At 40.4% G+C, this 14,333-nt stretch overlaps 1 long non-coding RNA gene across 1 annotated transcript; it reads left to right on the top strand.

Moving 5' to 3' along the window:
- The first annotated feature begins 161 nt into the window (after positions 1–161).
- LOC148928564 (uncharacterized) lies at positions 162–1,708 on the top strand. Its single transcript, XR_016128779.1, has 2 exons — positions 162–1,314; positions 1,394–1,708. It is a non-coding gene; the product is annotated as an uncharacterized LOC148928564 (long non-coding RNA).
- The last annotated feature ends 12,625 nt before the right edge of the window (positions 1,709–14,333 follow it).

Here is a 14,333-nt window from a genome sequence, read left to right as displayed (position 1 = left end):
AATTAATACTTATCACTAGCCCAAACATAAAAATAAAATAAGAGGCCCAACAACAAAAAAAAAATGAAGCCCAACTACTCCCTTCCCTAAACCATCGGTGTCTCTCTCTCAACAAAGTCACAAAATCCCCAATTCAACACACACAACCCTAATCCATTCTCCCTCCTCTCTCTCTCGGCGGTATCGCCTCATTCTCACCGCCACCGTCGACGCCTCTCGCCGGATTATGAGCTCGATCTCTCAGCTGCTACACAGCACCGCCGCCCGAAGCCGGCCCTGGACCGGTGACAGCCGGTGTCGTTGCGTACGTGAGCTCAGCGAGGCAGCACCGCCATCGCAGTCAGACACTCCGTAAGGCGGGGTTGTCGCCTGTGCTCCTCCGCCGCTCTCCGTTGAAATCGCGGAGGAGTTCTCGGCATCTCCGTCGCGCCGGCCAGTCCCGCCGTCGCCGCACGGCGGAGGCCTCGCCGCTTCCCGACGCGGTGGAACAGCCGTTACTGTCCCGGTTAGGGAGAAGGCGTCGCCTTTCCCTTCCTCCGGTTCCTCTCTATAAGCTAAGTTTTGCTGCCTTCCTTTGCTTAGCTCAAATCGGGGTCTATTTAGCAACCTATGTAAAAATCGATTCTTGACTATTGGTGATGTTCAAGCTTTGATCTTGTGGGAGTTTGATTATTGAATCCATTAATTGAGTTTGTGGCAGAAGCTCTATGTTGTGATTAATGGGGATTCCTTGAACTTGTTGGGATTTATTTGTTTGCTCACTGGAAAGAGCTTAACCCTTAAAAAGAACTTGCTACAAAACTATAGCATAAAGGCAGCCTATCGTGCTTGTTTTATATTGATTGTGATTCCTAAGTTGTGGTGACTCTATATGATGGCATGAAAAATGATTGGGAGGAAAGGGTGGAGGTGTATTACCTCTGAGAATTGAAGGAGTGGCTGACTTGCTGCTGCTTACTACTTGCTCTACCCTCTAACTCTCTGTTTTTGCTGAATTTTGAAGTGTGGGTGAAAGGAGTTGGTGTGTGGTGTGGAGGGGGATTTATAGGCAGATTGTGGGGTACTCTTGAGCCTTAAATGGCTGTTGTATCGTTTGTTGCTATGCTGCAGAAATCTCACTTTTAGTGATCTCCTTGTCTCTCCTTCATGGCTGCAAAACTTGCATCTTTATGGGTACCTAGTACTAGTTATTAATTGGGGTTTGTTTGATTTGTAGAGAGGCAGGGGATGTGGTGCCAAGGGCTGCATTATGAAGGGTGTGCAGGCTGGAATCCCCCTTTTTTGGCAAGTTCTTGGTCTTCAAGGAAAAAGAAGGTTTGTTTTCTATCCCTTCCTAAGTGTTCTATTAATTGCTCTTGTCTCATGGTCATTAAGGCTCGTTTTTATCTTGCAGGTGAGAGGAAATCTCGGCTCCCATCCGGCAGCACTTCGAGCAGGCCCGGATTCACCGATTGGGCCGACGGGCCGCCCGAAACGGGCCCTAAGTCGGGCCTGAAGAAAAGGCCCGGATGCACACCCCATTTTAGATATTTTCCCTTCCATGTTTATCTTTCTTTGGGGACTTCATCCGTGTAACTTATCCTATAAATTGTTGTTCACTAAACAAAAGTCTTGTTCTATATTTTGAAGTGTTTGATGGTTAGTTGTTCTTTTATTGTATAAGTAAAGCTACTCGAAATTTTTGATATCCTACAGTGTATTTCCAATACTTTTAGTTCATTTGATTATTTAGCTTTCACTTGAACTAAAAAGAATTAAACCTCATAACAAGGGCTCGAGTTCCAATAACTTTTCATGAACGAAAAACTACACATCCTTAGTTCGTTCTAAAACAAAACGAAGGAAAGAAAAAAAATGATGCGGGTATTACAATTTGGCTTCGCTTTTAATTTTCATCCTCTGGGCCCGGGAAACTTCTTCTGAACTTGGCACCTCTCCCGTGACCAAGTAGTTGGCTAAGTCAGCAAACCACGGTTCTGCGTTCAATGTGCGCTTCCCTTTATCCGATTCCCCTAGACCGGTTAAAGCCAAAACTGCTTTCCAGTTAAGTGGTCTAGGAAATTTCTCCAGAAGGTACAAATGCTCCTCGAGGAAGGCATCGGGTATGGCCTCTTCTGTTTCCCCTTGATATATTCTGCTCAAGTGATCGGCTACTCTATTCTCCGTTCCTCTTTTGTCTCTTACTTCCCAATCAAACTCCGGCAAGAGTAACACCCAACGGATTAATCTCGGCTTAGACTCCTTCTTAGCCAATAAGTACTTTATCGCCGCGTGATCCGTGAAGACTATAACCCTCGACCCAAGGAGGTAGGGTCGGAATTTTTCAAACGAGTATACGACAGCCAACATTTCCTTCTCCGTGGTGTCATAATTCTTCTGAGCCTGATTCAGCGTTTTGGAAGCATAAAAGATCACATAGCTTTTTCCATCAATTTTCTGTCCTAGGACAGCTCCCACAGAAAAATCACTCGCGTCACACATTATCTCGAAAGGATGGTTCCAGTCTGGCGCCCTGATAATTGGTGCTAACACTAACCTGTCCTTAAGCAACTGGAATGCCTTTTTGCATCCTTCGTCAAAGACGAATTCCACATCATCATTGTGTAACAGACGAGTGAGTGGTTGTGCGATTTTTGCGAAATCCTTGATAAACCTCCTATAAAACCCTGCATGACCTAGAAAGCCTCTCACCTCTTTTTGGTTCGTAGGGTAAGGTAACTTTGATATCACATCTACCTTTGCTTTGTCTACTTGTATCCCTCTCTCAGAAACCACGTGACCCAGGACAATGCCTTCAGTCACCATGAAATGGCATTTCTCGAAATTCAATACTAAATGCTTCTCTTGGCATCTTTGTAACACTAGATCAAGGCTGGCTAAACAAGTATCAAATGAATTCCCGTATACGGTGAAATCGTCCATGAATATCTCAATGCATACTTCCAACAGATCCGAAAAAATGCTCATCATACACCGCTGGAAAGTTCCCGGTGCATTGCACAATCCAAACGGCATTCTTCGGTATGCATAGGTACCAAAGGGGCACATGAATGTGGTTTTCCCTTGGTCCTCTGGATTAACGTAGATTTGGAAATAGCCACTGTATCCATCAAGGAAACAGAAGTATTGTTTGCCAGCCAGTCTTTCTAGCATCTGATCAATGAAAGGTAGGGGAAAATGATCCTTCTTTGTGGCTTCGTTCAGCTTCCTATAGTCGATGCACATCCTCCATCCCGTCACTAGTCTGGTGGGCACCAGCTCATTCTTTTCATTCTTAACAACCTGTATTCCAGATTTTTTTGGTACTATATGGACAGGACTGACCCACTCGCTGTCCGGAATGGAGTAGATGATCCCTAGGGCAAGCAATTTTAACACTTCCTTTAGGACCTCCTCTCGCATGTTCGGATTCAGTTTCCGTTGTGCATCTCGATGAGCCTTCGCACCTTCTTCTAGCCGAATGTGGTGCATACAAAGATACAGACTTATTCCTACCAAATCCGAGAGAGTCCACCCTATTGCTTTCTTGTTTCTTTTGATGACTTCCAATAACCCCTTCTCTTGCTCCTTGGTCAGGTTACTGTTGACTATTACCGGAAATGTCTCATTCTCCTCCAAGTAAGCGTACTTGAGGCCTGGTGGAAGCGTCTTCAGTTCCTTCTTTGTTCCATTCGTCTCCTGGGGCAAGGGATTTTTGTCTGCAATTTCTGGTAATGCCTCCTTCCCAAACCCAGGAGATTTCTCCAGACTAGCCACGTGAGCCGATCCCTTAGATTTGGCTGACTCGGGGCTTCTACAAAACTCCATGATGGCCTCTGTGAGTTCCTCATCTGTCAATCCTGTTGTGTTCATTGCTGCACACCATCCTACAACTTCTCTGTCAATTGAATGGCTCAACTCCGAGTTGTCAATTTGTCCCTGCATCAATTCCGTCTCAAGAAATTCTTGGACCAGGGGGTTAATTACATCAATAGCATAGAGGTTCTCAACATCTAAAGGCCTTTTCATCCCCTCGTCTATGCTAAAAGTATATTTTTCCCCATTATAATCCAAGCAAATCGTTCCATCGAAGACATCGATAATGGTCTTAGCGGTACGCAAAAATGGTCTCCCTAAAAGTACACCACTAGACTCAGCAGACTCATTATCATTCATCTTGATCACATAAAAATCAGCAGGATATAGAAAATCATGCACCTTGACTATAACATTTTCCAACACACCTTCAGGACAAATGCAAGTTCTATATGCTAATTGGATCACTACCTTGGTAGCAACCATCCTCACTCCAATCAATTTCTTATAGATCGAGAGCGGTAAAACATTGATGGACGCCCCTAGATCACACATAGCATGCTCGACTTTGATGTCCCCTAGAGAGATGGGTAATGTGAACATACCTGGGTCGGTGCATTTTGAGGGCATCCGTCTCTTCTGTATCACAGCAGACACATTCTCCCCGATCACAATCTTCCCGTCTGGCTTGGTCTTCCCTGCTATGAACTCCTTGATGAACTTGCTGAAAGCAGGCATTTTTAGGGCTTGCAAGAATGGCAGGTTGATTTCCAACTTGCTAAAAATCTCCATGAGATCCTCTGTATCATATTTTTTTTTCTTTGCTTCCCCTCGGTATGGAAATGGTTTTGCTCGCTTTACTGCATTTGTGGAAGTCCCAGCCTGGGTTTCATCAGCTCCCCTGTTTCCTTCCTTGCTCACTTCTTCAGGTTCTGGGTCTAGGAAGAATGGGTCTCTTGGTCGAGGTAGGGATCCTCCTAAATTTCCCCTCTGGAGGTCATCCTGAACAAGGATTTCCCTGAGTCTAGGGCTATCCCCTTGATGCATCTGACTTTTTTGTCCTTCACTAACCTGCATAGGCACCTCCTCGTCAATTTCCAACGTCGGTCCTTCATAACCCCGCCCAGATCTCAAGGTGATTTGACTAATGTTTGCTCAGTCTGGCGGTTTGACGGTGGCAGGAAGTTTCCCTTCATTTCCCCGCATCTCATTCAAGGAAACTGCGATCTGGGACAGTTGCTTCGCCATCATATCCATGGCGGCTTTATGTTCGGACTGAGTGTCTTGCAATTTGTGCACCACGTCATTGTTGGAGTGCAGGTTATTCTGCATGAACTGCTGTGAATTCACTAGGTCGTGGACCATGTCATCCAAACTCCTCTGTGGCCTGGAGTTGAACTGATTAGAATTTGTCCCTTGACCTTGGTTCTGACGATAATTCCCTTACTGATTGTTGTATTGGTTACCAGACCCTTGATTCCCTTGATGGTTGTTGTACTGGTTACCAGACCCTTGATTCCCTTGATGATTTGGTTGGGAATTCTGGTAGTTCCCTTGGTTGTTTCTCTGATGAGGTGGCACATAGGAGCTCCCTGGATTGTTCTAATTCCTATTTCCCCAATTAGTATGGTCCTGATTCCTGTACGCCAGTTGCAATTGCCCCTCTTGACCTTTCCCTGACCAGTTGGATTGCCTCTCCGGAGGGTGTGCATAATTCGTGAGCTGAAGTGGGGGTGGCTGGCCTTGATCATGATCAGTCCACCTGAAGTTTGGGTGAGTCCTCCATGGAGCATCCCTCTGTCTTCCTTGGTTCCAATTTCCGTCGGGATTCCAAGTTCCCATCGAATTTGCCTGAGCTTGGCACTCCCCTTCACAGGGTTGACTGTAATACGGCTGAAGTTGCTTTTCCTCTGGAACAGGGGGTTTCTCAATTTCCACTGGAGCATGCGGATTGTATTTCTCAATTGCATTCAGCAAAGCTTTCTACAGTTTATCGATCCTATCTTCCACCGTCTTGTCATCTTGTTCCATTACTGCATTGGCTGACCATCTCCTCAATATGCTTCGCGGGTTATCATAGGCCTTCTTCGCCTCGATCAGCCTTCCCAAAGTTTCCCTAACTTCACTTGCTTTATTCTTAGTAAAATTTCTCCCGCTCGAGGAATTCATCAAGTCCTTCGATTCAGGATTTGCACCTTCGTAGAACAGATAGTAGGTCTCCGCTTCTATCATCCTGTGGTTCGGACAAGCATCCAGCAGCCCCTTGAACTGGGACCAATAAGAACTCAGAGACTCATCGTATTCCTGCTTGCACTCCTGAATCTCCTTCTTCAAGGCATTTGTCTTGTTGGACGGAAAAGAGTAATCCAAAAACTCTAGTTTAAAGTCCTTCCATGTGTTGATCGAGTCCGGTGAGAGCCTTAGCAGCCAAGTATTCGCCTCTCCCTTGACAGAAAACGGGATTGCTCGAAGACGGTAGTCCTCCTCCGTCGCCTCATTGGGTCGCTTTTGAATGCTGCATAGTTTACTGAACTCGTTCAAAAATTCATAAGGGCATTCGTTCCTTCGTCCAGAGAACGTGGGTAGAACTCCGAGTACACTCATTTTGATATCGATCGATCTCCGGCGCGGGTTTGAGACTATAGCATGGGCGGGTTCACCGTCGAGATGTGCGGTGAGTGACCCTATCTCCGGATCAGGGTCTACTAGATGAGCCATATTCGGGTCTTCCTCCTCCTCGGTCTCGGAATGCTCTGTTTCTGTTGACGACTTCGGGTCCTCTTCTCCCGATGAATTCCACTCCTTCTCACTTTCTGATTCGAACGGAAATGGGTCTCTCGTCCTTAAACCTGACCTGGTAGTGATGGTAGACGTAGATTCCTTGACTCGCCACTTGTATTGGCCACTCCCTGACCCAGATGAGCTCGCCCAACTTCCAGAATGGAAGTCTGCGTTCATAAACTGTCAAGGAGAAAGAAAATAACAGAAATTAAAATATTTACACCAAATCCTTAAACGCAATAACAATAAACGCCATCCTTCCCCGGCAACGGCGCCATTTGAAAAGAACCGGTTTGGTTGGTTAACACGCTGTGTGTACAGAAAGAATATAACAGGTTTCCTTGGTCCAGCAAATCCACTAGATCACGCGGTCAAGGAACTCGTTGGTCGCCGGAAAATCCTGGTCGTCGGACACACAGAGCACTCTTTCAAAAACCCTCAACCACTTTACTAAACCTGGCATAGGGTAGTAGGGATCCATCCCACAGAGATGGATGCGTAACAATTATGTTCAAGGATTTGGACTTGTTTTTGGGGTTGGCTGTTGCCACGCATTTTTTTCGGGTTGAGGAAAATAAACTTAACTTGGGAATTTAAACTGCTACGCTAACAGCTAGACCTAGGCGAAACAGCAAAGCATGCACAAAAATTAAACCGAACAATCACTAGATCTAAGAAACTACTCTAATTACCTAGATCTGGGTAACAAACTGACTGTGGGGACCATTACTGAAAAAGCAGAGTACGGACGAAAAGCTGGAAAAACAACTAACTCTGGTACTAACTAACAGCGACATCATCTTCTTCAACCAAATTGCGTAAAAACTCAGAAGAAAAAACAGCATGAGCGAAATCGGAACAAAGCAGACTGAATCTAAACCATTTTGATGAGTAACAATAAAGAACTAAACAGATCTACAGATGCTAGACGAAGTAAAACAGAAAGCAAGCGGAAAACTCAAAATCCATGCACAACTCGACCTCCTCCCTTCAGATCCAACCTCAAACGCTAAATCCACTCCGGATCCAAGCGTCCGACACAAACTCCAGCCAAAAGAAACATTCCATAACTTCAGATTTAACTAACAACCTCCAATCAATCAACAAACCACAGATCTATCACCAAATTCCCAGATCGAGCACTACAGCAGCAATAGATCAACATATAACCTGTTAAAATAAACTCTCAACAGCAGGATCTACATAAATCAACTTGAAATATCACAGATAAACGCAAACTAACAGAAGTAAATAGATAATCAGTAACATCAACAACCAAATCGACTCCCAAAAGTGAAGTTCGACCGTAAAAGGGAAAAACGAACTGAAAATAAAGAGATTGTATCTTCGCCCTCACGCGGACGGTGTTACGACTGAAATTTCTGAAGAATAAACCCCTTCGGAACTGAAACTACCCCAGATCTCCCATTCCCAAGTGTGTGTTGTGTGTGAGCTAAGAGTGAGCGAAAAAGAGTGATGATTTGTGTGTTGCATGTTCTTCTATTTATAGGCGTTGGAGTGGGGCCCAGCGAGGTATAGATGGACTTTGTTGCCCTCAGCTACTGACTCCCTCCTTCATGCCTTCTTTTTCCTTAGATTCTGCTCATTTCTACTTCATTCCTTCGCTAGACTATTTCCTTCAGCATCTCCTTGATCTAGCGATTCTGTCACACACTTGGCTTAGAAACCGTGTTAGACCCAGCAAAATGTAACGCTTTTCACCATATAACCGATGCATGAAATTAGCCTTATCAACACGTCTCGCTGTTAGATCCATTCAGTGCTATACCACACCAACGTCATCTTATTTCAGTAAGGCTTAGAAATAATAGGACTAACATTGCAACCTTTCACGATAGGTAGAAATTCTTCTTTTTCTTTTGCAAAGCATTGCATAGAACCGACTGTGTTACCTTAAAGTGGACGTCGCCCACAACCAGTCTACTAAGCAAAAGACTTATACTTTGTTTGCTTCTTATACATTTAAATGTTTATAAAACATCTTATAAATGCACAAGCAAACACAATGTAATAATATACTGATTCTATTTGTGCGAAACTGCTCGAATAATACTGAATCGGGTTAAAAGTGGATTATAGAGTTTTACGTATACAAGCAAGATTCTATTCGAGCGAAACTTGCTCGAAACATGCTTTTCAGTATACCAAACCTAACAATGATGCGGATGAACCGTCGAAGAATAGTAATAGCAATATATTTTCGATGTCGGTGTATGATACACCCGTATATGAAGAGGATATATTGTTGATGCTAGTGTATGATAAGCCCGTATATGACAAGGATATATTGTCGATGCCGATGGTGTATGATAAGCCCGTATACAACGAGGATATATTGCTAATGAGCGAATCCTCACTTCCTTCCGTGAAATTTGATGACGCTGCCGAAGACGAGGGCATTACCGTCGATGGTGGTGTTGTAACCGAAATTGAAGGCCAGGCAGAAGGTGGAGTTGCGTGTATAGCTTGCAGTACCAATGGAGATTTACTTGCTATAATGACTGGCTTTGGGGTCTATTGTACTGTTATTGGGGTCTATTGTACTGTGATTGGGGTCTATTGTACTGCGATGAAGTAGGTGGCTCGTGCATGTGCTACCCAAACAAATGCCATTTTTTAAAGCTAGCAGGTCCCCAACTCGATGAGATGTTCATAGGAGATGGAGACAAAGTAGACTCGAGGGCGAGTCTTTTTCAAGAAGAGGAGTATGATGCAGTAGAAGACAAGACTTGGAGGCTAAGAAAATTATTGAAACTCCCTTTTTATTTCTTCCTTCGCTCCCTATCGTTATGAACTGCTTAAGTTGAACTGTCAAACTGATCCATCTGACCTATGTGTGCCTTTTTTCACTTGCGAATATTGGTGAGTGGTTCCAGAGGAGATTCAGACTTATCAACTTGACTCGATCCGACTTGAGTGTGATTAATGGCAGAGCTCAGAAGCGGTTTCAAAACCTTAACCCACAATACTATTAAGGATCGATCTAACATAGATGATGTGTTTTACATTTATTGTGGACACGAATGGGAATGGTTGCGGCCAAGCTTTCCAAGGGTGGATTAAGTTAACTACTTGACTAGAGAGACTAACTACTAAACTAGAACTTAACTAAAATCTACTTGATCAACTCATACTAAAACTTTTCTGAAATGGATAAGCAAAATAAAGTGGACAACTTTCAGTCTCCTGCAAAACGTACGATAAAGTAAAACTTTTCTAACAACTCCATCTTCTTCACAGAATCAACATGAATAACATAGCATAATCAGATTTGAACATTTGCAAACAACAAAACTATCATAATAGCTTGTAAACTTAAATCTACTCCTGAGAACTAAACTACGCCTACGTAAATAAGAAAATGAACCATATTCATGATGAAATCACAAATAAGCTATCAGATCTAAACATCCTAAAACACTTCATCCTAAATTTTCTTCTTAACTAGACAAAACATAAGTCTAAAACTCAGATCCAACCAAATCAAACCAGGACAAAACACAAAACACTAGAGCTAAGATATGCATCATAAAACTGAAATCGAAAGTAGATCAGAGCATTCATGCATGGCAATCAAACATTTGCACAAAGATCGAAATCATAATACTAAATTTACTGAATCTAAAAGTATCCATAGTCTGCGACAATAAGCGTAAGCTGAAAATAGACAAAACAAAAATAGAGATTATTTCATCGCCCCTTCTCGAAGCGGAATTACAGAACCAAAACGATTTAAGTGATAAGAACCTACACCAAACACCACTAAACTAAATTAGACCGGGAACCAAGTGTGTATTTGAAGGAATTCAGGAAGATGAAGTAAAATGAGCTCCGATTTCAGCCCTAGAAGAGAGCTGAATCCTAAGATGTTTCTCCATGCGTATCCGTGTGTGACCCCCCTTCTACTCGCGTTGGGCTTTCTATATATAGAGAGGCGTAGGGCTCTGATCCCTAAGGTACCGTCCTCTCCAAAATGTCATTCTTGTTCTTCACTTTTGTGGTTGGGTCTTTAGCTCTATCTCCCATGCGGAAAACTCCTGCTAGCTCCGTTTGATTCTGACTTGATCAACTCAGCACTGCAGTTTTTTACTTCATTTCTTGATTCTTTCATCCGCCCAACTGATCTGTTCATTTTCTGAATATGGCAAAATTCACACACACCTGGCTCATATTTGCATGTTAGATTTACAGATTTGGGTGTAGTTTTATCTAGGGATGTCAATCGGGCCAGACCACCGGGTTTCGGGCCAACCCTATTCGGGTTGCGGGTCAATCGGGTGCGGGCTAATCGGACTGTGATTTTTTCGGGTTATAAAAGTTCAGCCCTAACCCTAAAAGCTCGGGTTTCGGGCTAGCCCAACGAGCTAATCGGGTTGCTACTGATAAAATTAACACGCTTTTTCAATCCAATAAATAATTGTGAAAATTAGTTATATTTAGAAATGTAAAATATTCAATTATGATAAAATTTGAGATATATGCTTAAACTCAAAACATATGATCAAATACTAATATTTTGAGATTTATGCAAAATAAAACATAAACATCAAGAAATTTTAAAGCATGTTTTAGGAATTTAAATATATTTTTCAGTGAATTTGAAGTTTCTAATATATAGATCTATTATTTTAATAATAATAATTTAATATATAATTTATATATTTAATATATATAATTGAAAGTTATTTTTTTAGTAATCTATATTATAAAATAACCAATGAAATGTCGAATTAGAGTAAAAAAAATAGAACGATAGAAATTTTATCGGGTTTTCGGTCCAGCCCATCGGGTTTTCGGGTCTGGCCCTAACGGGTTGCAGGTTAATCGGGTGCGGGCTAATCGGGCTGTAATTTTATCGGGCTAGAAATTTTCAGCCCTAACCCTGTAAATTTGGCGGGCTATTCGGGCCGGCCCACGGGTTGCGGGCTACATTGACATCCCTAGTTTTATCACAAAACACATGCATAAAACGAGCTTCATCAATTATATATTGAGTTTTATTTATTTCCTGGTTAGTAAAATTAGTATATGGAAAAATATTAATTGTTTTTCCTTCTACAAATTAGGTTTTACTTTTTTGCTTATTTTCTTTATAGTTATTTTTGCTTATTATCTTTTTAGTTATTTTCTTTCCATAAATTTAGGATTTCTCTTTGCCTATATAAAGGCCTCATTGTTGATCTTCAAAGATAGATTTTTGATTATTAATTTTACATTGAGTTTTTATACTCTGAAGTTCTCAAGTAGTTGAGTTCTTTATCTACTAGTTCAGTCATTCTCATACGTTTCTCCGTCCATTTTGCATCATTTAAAGCCATTATTTGGTTCGTTTTGTGTGTTAAAGTTGCATTACATGTCCATTATTTTCATATTTTATTCATTTTGGTGTTTTAACGTGTTTTGTGAGAAATGTGCAAAATAGAGCTGAAAAGAGGCATAAAAAGGTCAAAATCTGGAAGCTAGAGAAAAAGTGCAAACCAGCAGCCGGCTGGACCCTTGCCAGCGGTTGCTGAAAGCTGCACAGAGAGGTCAAGCCCGCTCCAGCGGCCCGCGCGCTGGGAATTCCGCGCACAACAACCTAAGATCATTATGAAGTCCAATCAAGGCGTTCAAACCCATTTTTACCGCTATTATGAAGTCCAATCAAGGCGTTCTACACACTATTCTCTTCGTTTTCAAAAGTGCTTTGCGATAGTACCTAGAACATTTTAATTGGAGTTCTGTGGAGAATGTAATGGTCATTCTACTAATATCGCGCATTGTAGTCAAATATTGGCGGGAATTTAGGCAAAAATTCAAAGAAGGAAATAACTTGTGAAGCCAAATCTTTTCCTTAACCTATGGAGCACGAAATTTACCTTCTCTAAACCCTTTTCAAGCCTATAAATACCCCATAGCCTAATTAATATTATTCACCTCAAAGGAGATCAAGCAAAAGCAAGATTAATTCTTCTGGGTGTTAGATTGAGCATGTCTTATTTTGCTTATATTTATTTAGTTTATCTGTCTATGGATAGCTAAATTTATAGAAGAGTGAACTGCATAAAAAGTCCTAACAAAAAAAAATAACACCAATGACCCTAACAAATAAAATAACACCAGAGGAGCCTAACGTTAAATATAATCACGAATCATGGTTTTTTAGCCACTATTTGGACGAAAAATGCTCAAATAGCTTGAAGGGCATTTTTGGCAATCGCTAAATTTGCTGACATATGAATTCTGTCACCAGCTTCTTAAGTGATTTCCTAATAAGTTCTGGTACTTCATACATGATTAAAGTTTTGTCAATATTTGTACCAATTTTTTTATGTCCCTCTATTTCTAGTTAGTGGTAACAATATAGTACTTATATCATGTAGGAAATTCATTGAGAAATAAAAATATGAAAAAGTGAAGTTATTTATGCAATAAAATCTGAATCAATAATACACAGAATAAAATATATATTTCACCTTTAATTAAATGATACAATAATTATTTTATTGAAAACATTGATATTTAAAATATTATTTCATTATATATCATCGAACTAATTTGTTACTCTAAGCCTAACTTTAAGATGATTTTTATGATTGATATTTTATTGATGTAATTTTAATTTAGCTCAAACTGAAATCTTTAGATATAAATTGCATAGTTTCTTGCCATTCATGATGAAATTGAAACATGAGTAATATTTTGAAAAAATTCAAGCATGTGATATTAGCTATTTGATCCTTCAAGATTTTTTTTATTAACAATAGTATTTGAAATAAGACAATGTAAATTTATAAATTAATACTGCAAAATTAGGATATTTTCATCATAAATAAAATAGATCCATAATTAATGTAAATAAAATAAATTACGGGAAATAAAAACACAAAAAAATAACAGAAAATGAGTTTTATAAATATGTTCATATTTATATTAATTAATGTTCATATTAATGCAAATAATGATAAATATGTATATTATAAAAAAACTTAGAAAGTGTAAATAATGAAAAAATTTTAATTACGTATGAAGTATAAAAACTTATTAGAAAATTACATAAGAAGTTGATGACAGAAATGTGGCAGAAATCACATGTCAGCCATATAATGGAGTGACAAAAATGCCCTTTTAGGGCTTGAGGGTATTTTGGTCCGAAAAAATATTATTCGTGATTATATTTAACGTTAGGCCCTTCTAGTGCTATTTTTTTTTTGTTAGGGGTAACTGGTGTTACAAGTGCAAAAGTTAGAGACCTTTTATGCAGTTCACTCTTTATAGAATCCTAGGGGATGAAAGTAGTTGACTCTATGTAGTTCTCTTTATTTGTTTAATGTCCAGAACTCGTTTTTCTTTAATTATTCCTTGGTTCGTATTTAGCTGCTTGGTTGTTATCTTGATTATTGTCTTTGATCGGTGATGACTTTGATTAGTTTATATTTTATGTGTCAATGCAATATTTGTGACATGAGTGTTGATACACGATTGGAATAACACCTAGTAGAGCTTGAGTCAGATGAAGATAAATCTGAATACTTAGAATTACTAATGAGTAGATGAAATCACTACCCTAGGATTCCCTTGTCTCATCTGCTTTCATTTAATTGCTTTCTTTATTTGCTTTTATTTACTGTTTTTTCTTAGTTTAATCAAATCATAACTGTGTGTCCAAATATTATATGAGACTGAGTATGTGGTAGACGGTTTATAAATTTATTCTCTTTGTTCGATATCCGGTACTGACCTTTAGCTATACTATA

The sequence above is a fragment of the Salvia hispanica genome, chromosome 4 (genome assembly GCF_029641045.1).
Source record: "Salvia hispanica isolate PSC_SH4W2 chromosome 4, Shi_PSC_v1, whole genome shotgun sequence".
Lineage (NCBI taxonomy): Eukaryota > Viridiplantae > Streptophyta > Magnoliopsida > Lamiales > Lamiaceae > Salvia > Salvia hispanica.
This window is presented reverse-complemented; position numbering and strand designations above follow the sequence as displayed.